This window comes from Triticum urartu, chromosome 3A (genome assembly GCF_056163025.1).
Source record: "Triticum urartu cultivar PI428250 chromosome 3A, HENAU_Tu73, whole genome shotgun sequence".
Classification (NCBI taxonomy): Eukaryota; Viridiplantae; Streptophyta; class Magnoliopsida; order Poales; family Poaceae; genus Triticum; species Triticum urartu.
In genome coordinates, this window is record NC_141875.1 from 485375083 (window position 1) to 485389699 (window position 14617).

Consider the following 14617-nt stretch of genomic DNA (forward strand, 5'->3'; position numbering starts at 1 on the left):
CCCTCAACTACGAGGGGAGGTAAGGAACTTCCATCTAGCTCTGCACTTGATTCACCTTCTGTTTTGAGTAAACTTGCGACACCTATTCCTGCTATTCCTTCTGATATGTCGCATGTTATTGATGATGCCACTTCTGCTTTGCATGATACTTATGATGAAACTACTTCTATTCTTGATAATACGGTGCCACTAGGTGAATTTATTGATGAACAACTTGCTAGTGCTAGAGAGAATGAAATTATTGATACCGATAATATTGATGAAAGTGATGATGAAGATTCTCCCTAGATATGAATTACCTATTGTTCCTGAGGGTTATGTTATGGATGAAGAAACTGCTAGATACTTTCTTGCTTGCAATGATAGGAGTGATCTTAAGAAACTATTAGCTAAGCTGAAACAAAAAACTTTGAATGCTAGAATAAAATATGATCCTGCTTATGCTACTTCACCTATCTTTATTACTGATAAGGAATATGATTTCTCTGTTGATCCTGAGTTAATTACTCTGGTTGAATCTGATCCTTTCTATGGCCATGAATCTGAAACTGTTGTGGCCCATCTTACTAAATTAAATGATATAGCTACCCTATTCACTAATGATGAGAAAACTCGCTACTATTACATTCTTAAATTATTTCCGTCTCATTAAAGGGTGATGCTAAGATATGGTTTAATTCTATTGATCCTGGTTGTGTGCGTAGTCCCCAGGATATGATTTACTACTTCTCTGCAAAATATTTCTCTGCTCATAAGAAACAAGCTGCTTTGAGGGAAATGTATAATTTCGTGCAAATTGAAGAAGAGAGTCTCCCACAAGCTTGGGGGAGGCTTCTCCAATTACTTAATGCTTTGCCTGATCATCCTCTCAAGAAAAATGAGATACTTGATATCTTTTATAATGGACTAACCGATGCTTCCAGAGACCACCTGGATAGTTGTACTGGTTGTGTTTTCAGGGAAAGAACTGTTGATGAAGCTGAAATTCTATTGAATAATATGTTGACTAATGAAAATAATTGGACACTTCCTGAACCAACTCCTGAGCCAACTCCGAAGAAAAGGGGTATTCTATTTCTCAGTCCTGAATATATGCAAGAGGCAAAGAAATCTATGAAAGAAAAAGGTATAAAAGCTAAAGATGTTAATAATTTACCTCCTATTGAAGAAATACATGGTCTTAATTTACCGCATGTTGAAGAAATACATGGTCTTGATAACCCGACACAGGTAGTAAAGGTAAATTCTCTCTATAGATATGATAAAGCTGAAATCCCTCCTACTAAGTTTGCTAGCCAATGTTTGGATGAATTTGATAACTTTATGGTTAAGAAAGAAGATTTTAATGCTAATGTTGGTAGACAATTGAAACATAATGCTCATATGATTGAACACTTGAGTGATTATATGGCTAATGTAAAAGGTGAACTAAAACTTGTTAGTAAACATGCTTCTATGGTTAACACTCAAGTAGAACAAGTACTTAAAGCTCAGAATGATTTGCTCAATGAATTAACTAGTAAGAAAAATGATAATGATGTTAGAGTTATGACTAGAGGTGGTAAAATGACTCAGGAACCTTTGTATCCTGAGGGCCATCCTAAAAGAATTGAGCAAGATTCTCAGAGAAATAATATTGATGCACCTAGTCCTTCTAAGAGGAAGAAAAAGAAAAATGATAGGACTTTGCATGGTTCTAGTGAACCTGTTGATGACACACCTGAGAATCCCAATGATATTTCTGATGCTGAAATCGGTAATGAGCATGAACCTAGTGATAATGTTAATAATGATGTTCATATTGATGCTCAACCTAGTAATGACAATGAAGTAGAGATTGGACCTCCTGTTGATCTTCATAACCCACAATCAAAGAATCAACGTTATGGTAAGAGAGACTTTGTTGCTAGGAAGCACGGTAAAGAAAGAGAACCATGGGTTCAGAAACCCATGCCCTTTCCTCCTAAACCATCCAAGAAAAAGGATGAAGAGGATTTTGAGCGCTTTGTTGAAATGATTAGACCTATCTTTTTGCATATGCGTTTGACTGATATGCTTAAAATGAATCCTTATGCTAAGTACATGAAAGATATTGTTACTAATAAAAGAAAGATACCGGAAGCTGAAATTTCCACCATGCTTGCTAATTAAACTTTTAAGGGTGGAATACCTAAGAAACTAGGAGATCCAGGAGTACCAACTATACCATGCTCCATTAAAAGAAACTATGTTAAAACTGCTTTATGTGATCTTGGAGCCGGTGTTAGTGTTATGCCTCTCTCTTTATATCGTAGACTTGATTTGAATAAGTTGACACCTACTGAAATATCTTTGCAAATGGCTGATAAATCAACTGCTATACCTGTCGGTATTTGTGAGGATGTGCCTGTTGTGGTTGCAAATGTTACTATTTTAAAGGACTTTGTCATTCTTGATATTCTCGAGGATGATAGTATGTCTACTATTCTTGGAAGACCCTTTTTGAATACTCATGGGCTGTTATTGATTGCACCAAAGGCAATGTCACTTTTCATGTTAATGGTAATGAGCATACAGTACACTTTGTGAGGAAACAACCTCAAGTCCACAGTATCAATTCTATTGGAAAAAATTAAACAATTACTATTGGAGGTTTTGAATTTCCTCTTCCTACTGTCAAGAAGAAATATGATATTCTTATTGTTGGGGACATGCATATCCCTGTTGAGGTAACCTAGTGTTATTCGAAAATTCTCCGGTTCCATGTTATTCGGGATGAGTTTGTTAACAAGACCTGATCAACCTTGTTAGTGGATTCCTTTTGATGAGCATGAGATGGATGAATTTAGAAAACACAACTCTCTGTACCCTCTTTTTACTTTCTGTTATTTATATTAAATAAAGCAAAAATAATATTGTTCTGTCTGTTTTCTGAATTATCAATGCAATAAAAAATACCACGAAAATAAAAGTTCTCCAAATGCCCTGAAAATTAAATATGATTTTTTTCTAGAATATTTGAGAATATCTGGCAGTGAGAACACAGCAGGGGGAGCAAGCACCTGGCCACCAGGGTCCAGGGCGTGCCCACCCTCTTGGCGCGCCCCCCTGCCTCATGGGCCCATGATGGCTCCCCTCCACTTATTCCAGCTACCACACACTCATTCTTCCTCCCACAAACATCACTAGCCAGCTCAAACCCGAGTCCAAGCTCATCTTGCTGCCATTTTCGATCTCCTTGCTCAAAGCTCCATTCACAAAACTGCTTTGGGGGATTATTCTTTGGTATGTGACTCCTCCAATGGTCCAATTAGTTTTTGTTCTAGTGCTTTATTCATTGCAAATTTTTGCTGCTTAGGTGACCCTGTTCTTGATCTTGCATGTCAAATTTATGTGGTCAAAAGTAGTTTTGATGCATGATATGGCCTCTAGGCGTTTGTAGGAGTAGTTGCTATCAATATTGTTGAGTTTGGCTCACATTTATTTTGAAGTTACTAAAAATTTCAGATATTTTCAAAAAAAGATGAAGAGATTTTTGAGGGGCTCATCGAGCCGAAGCTCCAAGGATAAGCAAAGTGAGGAGGATAAGAGGTCCAAATATAATCTCCCTCGCACCGCGGAGGTTCGACCGTGTGAATGGCCTTGTGATGATTTCTTGGGAGCAGCCGGGATTTATGATGATTTCTATGAGTTGGTTGAGAATGCAGCCCTTACCGCCTTCCTCCACGACCAACGCGAACAGTATCTCTTGCTCACCAATATGTTTGTGCAAAACATTCATTTCCATGCTAGGATCTCACCACCTTCGGTGGAATTTTATTTATATGATGAGCATAAGGAGATGTCACTTCATGACTTTTGTCGGATTTGTTTGATCCCTTTTGAGGGCAGTGTAGAGGAACCGCATTGTGACGATGCGGAAGGCTTTATTGATACAATTGTTGTAGGGGAAACGAGGAAAGTTTCCGACGCAAGAATCACTAGCATACATTTTCCTGTTTTATGTTACTTTGCAATATTTGCTAGTAGATGCTTAATTGGTCGCGGAAACTATGGCAACCTTAGTGCCCCCGATATTGTTATTTTGTGCCATGCCTTGTTCCATGATGACACATTTAGTATGGGCGCTATTGTTGCAAAGCGGTAAAATCTTAACCTTACTAAGGGCCCCATCTTGGGAGGTATCTTTGCCTCACGCCTCGCTGCACACTTTAACATACCTATTAGGCATTATGAGAAGGAAGAGAAGTTGCTGCCTCCTGTTTTTCTAGACTATAAGAGTATGGTAGCACATGATTTTATCGTTAAGAATAAGGAAAATATGCTTAAGTACAAGCTGTTATTTGATAAAAATCACCTTGAGACTATTACTTTTCCTGCTCCTTCCTTGTTTGACTTATCTGCAGGAAAGTACCTTGTTCCGCCGGAGGCCATTTACGCCTACCGAATACCCACATCAGCTACAGAGCCAAAGCTGGAACCACAATTTGATCCTCACCGGCAGTCTGTTTATTAGTGGAATCCGAAGGAGATTGCCAACCAGTGGAACCAGAGGGATCCTTCTCAGTACGACCCCAGCTATAACTTTGGATATCCGCCAGGCCAGCCGTGGCCATAGACCAACTTAGGCCAAAAGCCTAAGCTTGGGGGAGTACGTATTTCTCACCGACATTACATTCATGTTCACACACTCATGCTAGTTGTCGGTGCTCATAATTTTTCACTATATCATCCATGCTAGTTTATTTTCCTTTTTATGCTTTCTTCTTGTGTGCCTTATAAACCTTAAGAAAAAACAAAAAAATATAGTCGTAGGTTTCAGCTAGTTTACTTTCCATGCATGTAGCAGTAATAATTAAAAGAAAACCCAAAAATATTTCTCGTTCTTCTTTTGCTTGTTGGGACCTTTCCCGTGTAAATAGTTTTATTTCTTTTCTTGTTCTTTGGGGGTCAAGAGGAGAAGACCATAATGAAAATGCTAAGTGGCTCTCATATGCATTATTGTTGATTTAACAAAGATCCCATATTACCGTGTCTTCTCTCTTGAATTAAATGCTTGCAGATTCCAGCTTAGTCCAATGCACGTGCACTATTATTATTTTCCACTCTATTCGGTCGTGCAAGTGAAAGGCAATAATGATGATTATATGATGAACTTATTGAGATGAGAAAAGCTGGTATGAACTCGACCTCTCTTGTTTTTGTAAATACGATTAGTTCATCGTTCCTGATTCAGCCTATTATGAATAAACATGTTTGTAATGACAATTAGAGATTATAGTTGCTTATGCCATGCTTAATTAGCTAGGAGCTTATAATGGTTTACCTTGCGTGCCAACATGCTATTAAAATGGTTGTGATGTGGTATGATAGGGTGGTATCCTCTTTTGAACGATTCGAGTGGCTTGACTTGGCACATGTTCACACATGTAGTTGAAACAAAATCAACATAGCCTCTACGATAGTTATGTTCATGGTGCGTTATATCCTACTCATGCTTGCATTCGGTGTTGATTAATTATAATGCATGTTCATGACTGTTGTCGCTCTCTAGCTGGTCGCTTCCCAGTCTTTTTCTAGCCTTCACTTGTACTAAGCGGGAATACTGCTTGTGCATCCAATTCCATAAACCCCAAAGTTATTCCATATGAGTCCACCATACCTATCTATATACGGTATCTACCTGCCGTTCCAAGTAAATTTGTATGTGCCAAACTCTAAACCTTCAAATAAACATTCTATTTTGTATGCTCGAATAGCTCATGTATCAACTAGGGCTGTCTGTATCTTCCATGCTAGGCGGGTTATTCTCAAGAGGAGTGGACTCCGCTCCTCACTCACGAGAAAATGGCTGGTCACCGGGATGCCCAGTCCCATGCTCAAATCAAATCAAAATAATTGCAAACAAAACTCCCCTAGGATTGTTGTTAGTGGGAGGCACCCGTTGTTTCGGGCAAGCCATGGATTGATGCTTGTTGGTGGTGGGGGAGTATAAACTTTACCATTCTGCTTGGCAACCGCCTATAATGTGTGTAGCATGAAAGATATCGAGATCTCTCAGTTGTTATGTTGACAATGAAAGTATACCGCTCAAAATAGTATTCATATCTATTTCAAAATCGAGCTCTGGCACCTCTACAAATCCCTGATTCCCTCTGCGAAGGGCCTATCTATTTACTTTTATGTTGAGTCATCATCCTCTTATTAAAAAGCACCAGTTGGAGAGCACCGCTGTCATTTGCATGTATTACTGGTAGTTTACATTGAGTATGACTTGACTGGATCTCTTTTACCATGAATTACAATGTCTAGTCAGTCCTTGATCTATAAAGGTGCTCTGCATTTATGTTTTGCGGTCTCAGAAAGGGCTAGCGAGATACCATCTTGTTATATCATATCATTATTTTTTTGAGAAAGTTTTGTCATCCGAGATTTATTATTATTGCTCGCTAGTTGATTGTGCCATTGATATGAGTAGACATGAGACCTAAATGTTATTGTGTATATGAGTTCATAATCTTTGCTGAAAACTTGAATGCTGGCTTTACCTATTTACGACAACAAGACAGAGTTTGTAAAAGTTTTTCTTTATCACTTTCAGTTTATCAAGTGAATTGCTTGAGGAAAAGCAAAGGTTTAAGCTTGGGGGAGTTGATATGTCTCCGTCGTATCTACTTTTCCAAACACTTTTGCCCTTATTTTGGACTCTAACTTGCATGATTTGAATGGAACTAACCCGGACTGACACTGTTTTCAGCTGAATTGCCATGGTGTTATTTTTGTGCAGAAATAAAAGTTCTCGGAATGACCTGAAAATCAACAGAGAATTATTTTGGAATATATAAAAATACTGGAAGGAAGATCCACGTCAGGCGGGCCTCCACCTGTCCACGAGGGTGGGGGGCACGCCCCCTGCCTCGTGGGCCCCCTGACGCTCCACCGACCTCAACCCTGACTCCATATATTCACTTTCGGGGAGGAAAAACCCATGGAGAAAGATTCATCGCGTTTTACGATATGGAGCCGCCGCCAAGCCCTAAACTCTCTCAGGAGGGCTGATCTGGAGTCCGTTCGGGGCTCCGGAGAGGGGAATCTGTCACCATCATCATCATCAACCTTCCTCCATCACCAATTTCATGATGCTCACCGCCGTGCGTGAGTAATTACATCGTAGGCTTGCTGGACGGTGACAGGTTGGATGAGATTTATCATGTAATCGAGTTAGTTTTGTTAGGGTTTGATCCCTAGTATCCATTATGTTCTGAGATTGATGTTGCTATGCTTAATGCTTGTCACTAGGGCCCGAGTGCCATGATTTCAGACGTGAACCTATTATGTTTCATCAATATATGAGAGTTCTTGATCCTATCTTGCAAGTCTATAGTCACCTACTATGTGTTATGATCCGGCAACCCTGAAGTGACAATAGTCGGGACCACTCTCGGTGATGATCGTACTTTGAGGAGTTCATGTATTCACCATGTGTTAATGCTTTGGTCTGGTACTCTATTAAAAGGAGGCCTTAATATCCCTCAGTTTCCAATAGGACCCCGCTGCCACGGGAGGGTAGGACAAAAGATGTCATGCAAGTTCTTTCCATAAGCACGTATGACTATATTTGGAATACATGCCTACATTACATTGATGAACTGGAGCTAGTTCTGTGTCACCCTAGTTTATGACTATTACATGATCGATCACATCCGATATAATTCTCCATCACCGATCCATTGCCTACGAGCTTTCCATATATTGTTCTTCGCTTATTTACTTTTCCGCTGCTACTGTTACAATCACTATAAAACACCAAAAATATTACTTTTGCTACCATTACCTTTTGCCACCGTTACCACTACTATCATATTACTTTGCTACTAAACACTTTGTTGCAGATATTAAGTTTCCAGGTGTGGTTGAATTGACAACTCAGCTGCTAATACTTGGGAATATTCTTTGGATCCCCTTGTGTCGAATCAATAAATTTGGGTTGAATACTCTACCCTCGAAAACTATTGCGATCCCCTATACTAATGCGTTATCAGTGCACAGGACATTTCAACAATGGTAAAACAAAACCAGCAAGACCCCTCGACATGCCGACACCCTGACAGTAGCCGCGTGTATCTCGTCTTAGGCCGCAATCGGATTGTCCAAACTTCCGGTAGGCCAATCCAGAGTTTCCCCTGGCGGCCACCGGCGGTTGACAGGTTGGACCAACACTCATGAGGAGCACTGGCCCGGGTTGTTGATTAAGAATCCTCGGGTTAATTACTCCCTGTGCAAATTTTAGTTGTTATTAGGCAAATGGTAAAACCAATGTTGGGCCTTGCTGGAAGAGTTTTGTTCAACGTGAACTGTCAAGAGGGGCCCATAAACCCTCACCGTGTTAGGGATGCAAAATCAAGGAACATAACACCGGTATGACGGAAACTAAGGCGGAAAGAGTGGAACAAAACACCGAGCAAAAGGCCAAGCCTTCCACCCTTTACCAAGTATATAGATGCATTAATTAAATAAGAGAAATTATGATATCCCAACATGTCCATGTTCCAATATGGAACAAACTGCACTTCACCTGCATCTAGCAACGCTATAAGAGGGGCTGAGCAAAAGTAGTAACATAGTCAAACAACGGTTTGTTAGGAAGGTGGGTTAGAGGGTTGACATGGCAATATGGGAGGCTTGATAAACAAGTGGTAGGTAGTGCGACATAGCGATAGAACGAACAACTAGCAAGCAAAGATAGAAGTGATATTGGGGGTAATGTTCATCTTGCCTAGAATGTTCTCGGGGTTGTCGAAAGCTTGCTCCTCGTGAACGTACTTGACAGGGTCCTCGTACTCAAACTCATCTCCCGGCTCTACCCAAAGCAAGAACACAAGCAACAGAACAACAATAAATCACGGTGCAATGGGCAAGCAACATGATGCAAGACATGGCATGGAATGCACGATATGATGTGCAATGCATATGGGTACTCCGGAAGGGGAAAGATTATCATGGCATTAACTTGGCAAACCAAGCATCCCCTGGATAGATAAGAAGATTTCGGTCGAAATCGATATAAAGATCACCGGAAACGGATGCACGGTTTGGTAAAGACAAGCCAAACAAGATATAATGCAATCTGTTGAAAACAGCAACATGACCACTTGGATGCATAGTTTAAACATGCTACAACATCCAAACAAGAAAACAAAAGGCATGGAAGTGAAGTACAGGTGAAGCTCTACAAATCATGAACACTGAGCTACTGCTAGAACTCACTAGAAGATGACTAAAACAGCATGGCAAAAATGCAAATGACAACAGTCCTACAGACATAGTGAAAATATTGGACATGATAGAAACAACATCGGGTTGCAAAGTTTATGCCTAGTAAACTATATGCTACAGGAATATATTATGGCAAAGTTGAGCATGGCATGCTAGCACTAACCACAATTAACAAAACTCGCTTATTGAACTTGTTCCAAAGATCTACAAAAATGATGATAGCACCAATGCAAACATGGCAAGTGATAGGACTGAATTCAGACTTAGTAGAATATGCATGGCATGACAAAACAGATTCATGTAGGCATGTTTACAAGCTTGTGGCACTCATCACAGTGCATATCATGGCATAGTAATGCAACCAACAGTAAGAAGACACATTTATGAAGCTAATCAAGGCAAGATCATGGTCATAGAATGCATAGAGCACTAGCTATTCACATGGCAAAAATGAACTTACTGTTAACAGACTGGCAGCAACATTATTTAGCAACTTGAGAGCATGGAAATGACAAGCTACAGTATCCCATAATTGCAACCAATGACATGGATGGACAAAGCATAACAAGATCTACAAAACATCCTTACTGAGCATCTACAACGTATGCATGGATTCACTTGTAGCATCAAGTTAACAGGGCAACATAATGTAGCAGGTTCGGACTTAGCAGAAAACACCAAGTCACTGAAATCAGCAACAACAAGTACCCTACTTTGCATGCATGTGCTAGTCGCCACAGGGCACATAAAAATACATGGATAGCACCACTGTAAATATGGCATGAAGATTCTCCTGAAACATGTTTACATGATGCTCAAAAGATAAACACACAAAATGCTATGAAAAAGACAAATCAGCAAGTTATGATAGTTTCCAGCAGACACCATTATTTAGCACTTTTGCAACGATGATAGGGCATCAAGATAGACAGTAACATGCAAGCAAACTACACCAACATCACGAGATGAACATTTTGATATATCAAATGCGTGAAACGGAGCCACGAGCACGGCGTTATGGATGGTCAAACAAGCATACATGAAGATTTTCAAAAAAAATACTTGGGCGAAATTTATACCCCGCAAAGGTCAACGGAGCAGATCTGGAAGGCCGGACCGGGTGCGGTGGAGGAGCTTGGAAGCAGCGGCGGATCTCTCCGGCAAAGGAGAAGGGCGGAGGGCGCCGGAGATGGTCGGGGACGGCGGATCCGAACCGGATCTCACCGGATCCGGCCGGAGACGGCGACGAGGCGGCGCAGCGCGGCTTGCCGGCGGCATGGGCGGGGCTCGCGGCCGGCGGGGCTGGCGACAGCCGACGCCGTGGAGGGCGGCGGTGGACGGTAGCGGAGGCGGGCGATGCGGGCGGCTCGGCCCTCGCACGGGGAGGCGCTCGGGCGAGCGGCGATGGCATGCGGGCTGCCTTGGGCTCCGCGGGCCGGCGGTGGAGCGAGGCGGCGGAGTGCCACGTGGCGCGCCCTGGTTCGCTGCGGGGCGGCGGCTGGACGCGTCCGGCGCCGGGCGGACGTGTCCGGCGCGCGGAGGAAGGGGAAGGCTAGGGTTTGCCCTGATTTCGGGGGAGGGGTGTTTTTATAGCTAGAGGGAGCTAGGAAAGGAGTTTTGAGGTGCCGTTTTCGCCCACATGATCATGATCCAACGCGAAGAGCATGGAGGGGGTTTATATGGGCTAGTGGGCTGTTGTGGAGGGGTGCTGGGCTGCAAAGAGAGGGGGGTTTCGGCGGTTACACGGTCAACCGTTGGGGCATCAAATGACCTCCAAATGGAACAAAATTTGACAGGCGGCCTACTGATGATGTACCAAGGCCACTCGACAAATCTCGGCCCATTCCGAGAATGTTTTTCTCCCGCTCACGAAACGAGATATGAGAGGTGCAACAGATGCATGTGTGAGTGTCGGATTCCGAAACGGACAACGGGGAAAATGAATGGATGCAAGAGACGAACACGAATGCAAATGAGATGCACATGATGACATGATATGAAATGCATGACATGAACAAAATGCAAAACGAGGACAAAACCCAACCACAGAGGATATAACATATAACATTGCCGGAAATGGAAAGAGTTGGAGTTACGATTATGGAATGTTACATCCAGGATGTTACACATCCGTCATCTGATCGCAGCAAACATGTAGAAGGGAAAAAGCGGTAGCAAAGCAACCATGAGTACTCATTCAATGTACTCGAAAGACTTACATCAAATCTATGCTAAGTACGCATTAGTATTAAAGGAATGGGGCTACATATTTGGATTAAACTGCAGAAATGCCCGAAGAGAAGGGAAAGCCTAGCCTATGGAAAACTAACAACTTGAAGCATCTTGCATCACTAGAAGAGTGCAGATTAGCATAATATAAGTAGCAAGTATATTGTAGTAACGCCCAGAGATCCTTTCTCAACGCCCTGCAACAAAGCAATCCCGAAGCGATCATATCCATTTCACATCTCCAGTTCTAGCTGTATAGATCGTGACACAACTCCGAGCGTCCGTTACCATGGACACGACTATTCGAATAGATTAACTTCCCTGCAGGTCTGGACAAACTTACCCAACATGGTTGATTAACTCTAGCCAAACACACTTTCCTGGGTCATGCCCCGCCTCGGCTGATCGACACGTCGTAGTCCTACCTAGGCTCAATAGAGAGGCTAGCTTGCCAGCCTACATCCTACGCGCGTAGGGGTGTTGGGCCCATCGCCTTTTTCACTCATCCACGTTGGATAGACGGCCGGGATCAGTCCTGGCTACCTCCTTATGCAAACCAGGTGCTTACACAAACCACCCGGGCGCGTGTCGGTCAATCCCTGACGTCCGAAGAGCTTTCGGAGAATTGTACGCCCCAGAGTACCCATACTTATTCCCGCATGGTGGTTAGTGCGAAAAGGAGAGAGGCCTACTCAGATCACATATCCAAACCGTTAGTGTCTTGGGAGCGCGCGGTAACGATCAATGATCCACGATATGTGGTTGATATGTCTCCAACATATCTATAATTTTTTATTGTTCCATGTGGTTATATTATCATTCTTGGATGTTTTATATTCTTTTTATAGCAACTTTACATCATTTTTTGGGACTAACCTATTGACATAGTGTCGAATGCCAGTTGCTGTTTTTTTGCTTGTTTTTTACTTCGCAGAATATCTGTACCAAACGGAGTCCAAATGCAGCGGAACTTTTTGTAGATTTTTTTGTACCAGAAGACATCGTATGGGCCCAACAAGTACCAGAGGGGAGGCCTGTGAGGAGTACAACCCTCTAGGGCGCGCCCAAGAGCCCAGGCGCGCCTAGGAGGGTTGTGCCCCCCACATAGCCCCTTGCACCGCTCTTTGCCCTATAAATTCCCAAATATTTCAGAAATCCTAGGGAAGTCAAAGAAACACAATTCCGGCCGCCGCAAGTTCCAGAAACACGCAATCCAATCTAACACCATCACTAAGGGGTTCATCATCCTCATTGGTGCCTCTCTGATGATGGGTGAGTAGTCCACCATAGATCTATGGGTCTGTAGGCAGTAGCTAGATGGCTTCTTCTCTCTTTTTGATTCTTAATACAATGGTCTCTTGGAGATCTATTTGATGTAACTCTTTTTGCGATGTGTTTGTTGGGATCCGATGAACTTTGAGTTTATGATCAGATCTATATCCATGAATATTATTTGTGTATTCTTTGATCTCTTAGATGCATGATTGTTTATAGCCTCGTATTTCTTCTTTGAATATTTGGTTTAGTTAGGCCAACTAGATCGATTTTCTTGCCATGGGAAGAGGTGCTTTGCGATGGGTTCGATCTTGCGGTGTTCTTTCCCAGCGATAGAAGGGGTAGCAAGACACACATGTATCATTGCTATTAATGATAACAAGATGGGGGCTATTCCTACATGAATAGATCTCGTCTACATCTTGCCATCGTTCTTATTGCATTACTATGTTTCTCTATGAACTTAATACACTAGATTCATGCTGGACAGCAGTCGATGTGTGGAGTAATAGTAGTAGATGTAGGCAGGAGTCAGTCTACTAATCTTGGACGTGATGCCTATGTAATGACTATTGCCTTGGATATCGTAATAATTATTCAATCTTCTATCAATTTCCCAACAGTAATTTGTTTACCCACTGTCGGGGATATTACTACCAGTATGACCCGCCCAGGAGGGGCTGGGTCAACCCTAATGGCGGTTTACATAAGAAGCCCAATATACATTCAAGATGATAGTTTATTGAACATATAGAAGGCCCAAAGGCCTGGGGCCGGCTTAAGGCCCGTTATTGTAAACCGCTGTATGAAAGGAAAGACTTGTAAAGAAAGGCATGTAAAGGAAGTCACCGAGCCGGACACGATTATGAGCCGGCCGGGACTCTGTAGGCCGCCAGGCATCAACCCATGTATATAAGGGGACGACCCGGCGACGGCTTTGGGAAGAAACAACAGATCGATAACCAAGCCGGCGAGTTGAGCCTCTTGGAGATCAAAACCTCAGCAATACCAATCCCAACTAGACGTAGGCTTTTACCTTCATCGTAAGGGGCCGAACTAGTATAAAAACCCTCTCGTGTCCTTTGTCCCGATTAACCCCTTTAAGCTTCCTAGTGCAATGGCCCTACGACTAAGTCCTTGCTCTAGGACATCTGCCGTGACAATTCCACGACAGTTGGCGCCCACCGTGGGGCCAGCGCACGGTGGATTTGAGTTCTTGAAGGGCAACTTCAAAGGGCTCAAGGGATATGCTGTGGGCCGGATGACCAAGAGCCGTCGCAGCAAACTCTACATCGACGACGAAGGCTGGGGCCCCAAGGCCGGCTCAATTGAGTACGGGTACCGGGTCCCCTTCGGCGGAATTCACGTCTTCATCCGCCGGATCGGCAAGTCGGGCCCTGAGCCGGACGCCCACACCAACCTCATCGAAACGGCTCAGCGCGCCAGGACCACCCATGTTCAATCTGCCGTGAAACATGCCTTTGTAGGCTGTATCCATGGCGGTGAATACTCCGAAGGATCGGTGGAAGGCAGGGAGACGCCCATCTGCTCTGATACTGCTTCGTCAACAGGTGAGACGGACTCGTTGTACCAACTTCAAGACGGCATACTCGGGGGCTGTTCCGCTGGCAGCAGCATTCCGGACCCCCTTGAGCCGCCGAGTTGGGCCGGAGTCTTAATGGCGGGGACGCAGCCCGGGCAGAACTCCACCGCAGCGGCAGCAGCAGCTACCGGGTCGGCAACAGCCGGGTCAGGAGACCCCGCGCGCCCCTGGCTCAGATTCTAATGGACCTCATGGATAGGCTGACGACTCTGTTAACCGCTGTGGTAGAACCGGCGGATAAAGCCCGACACGACG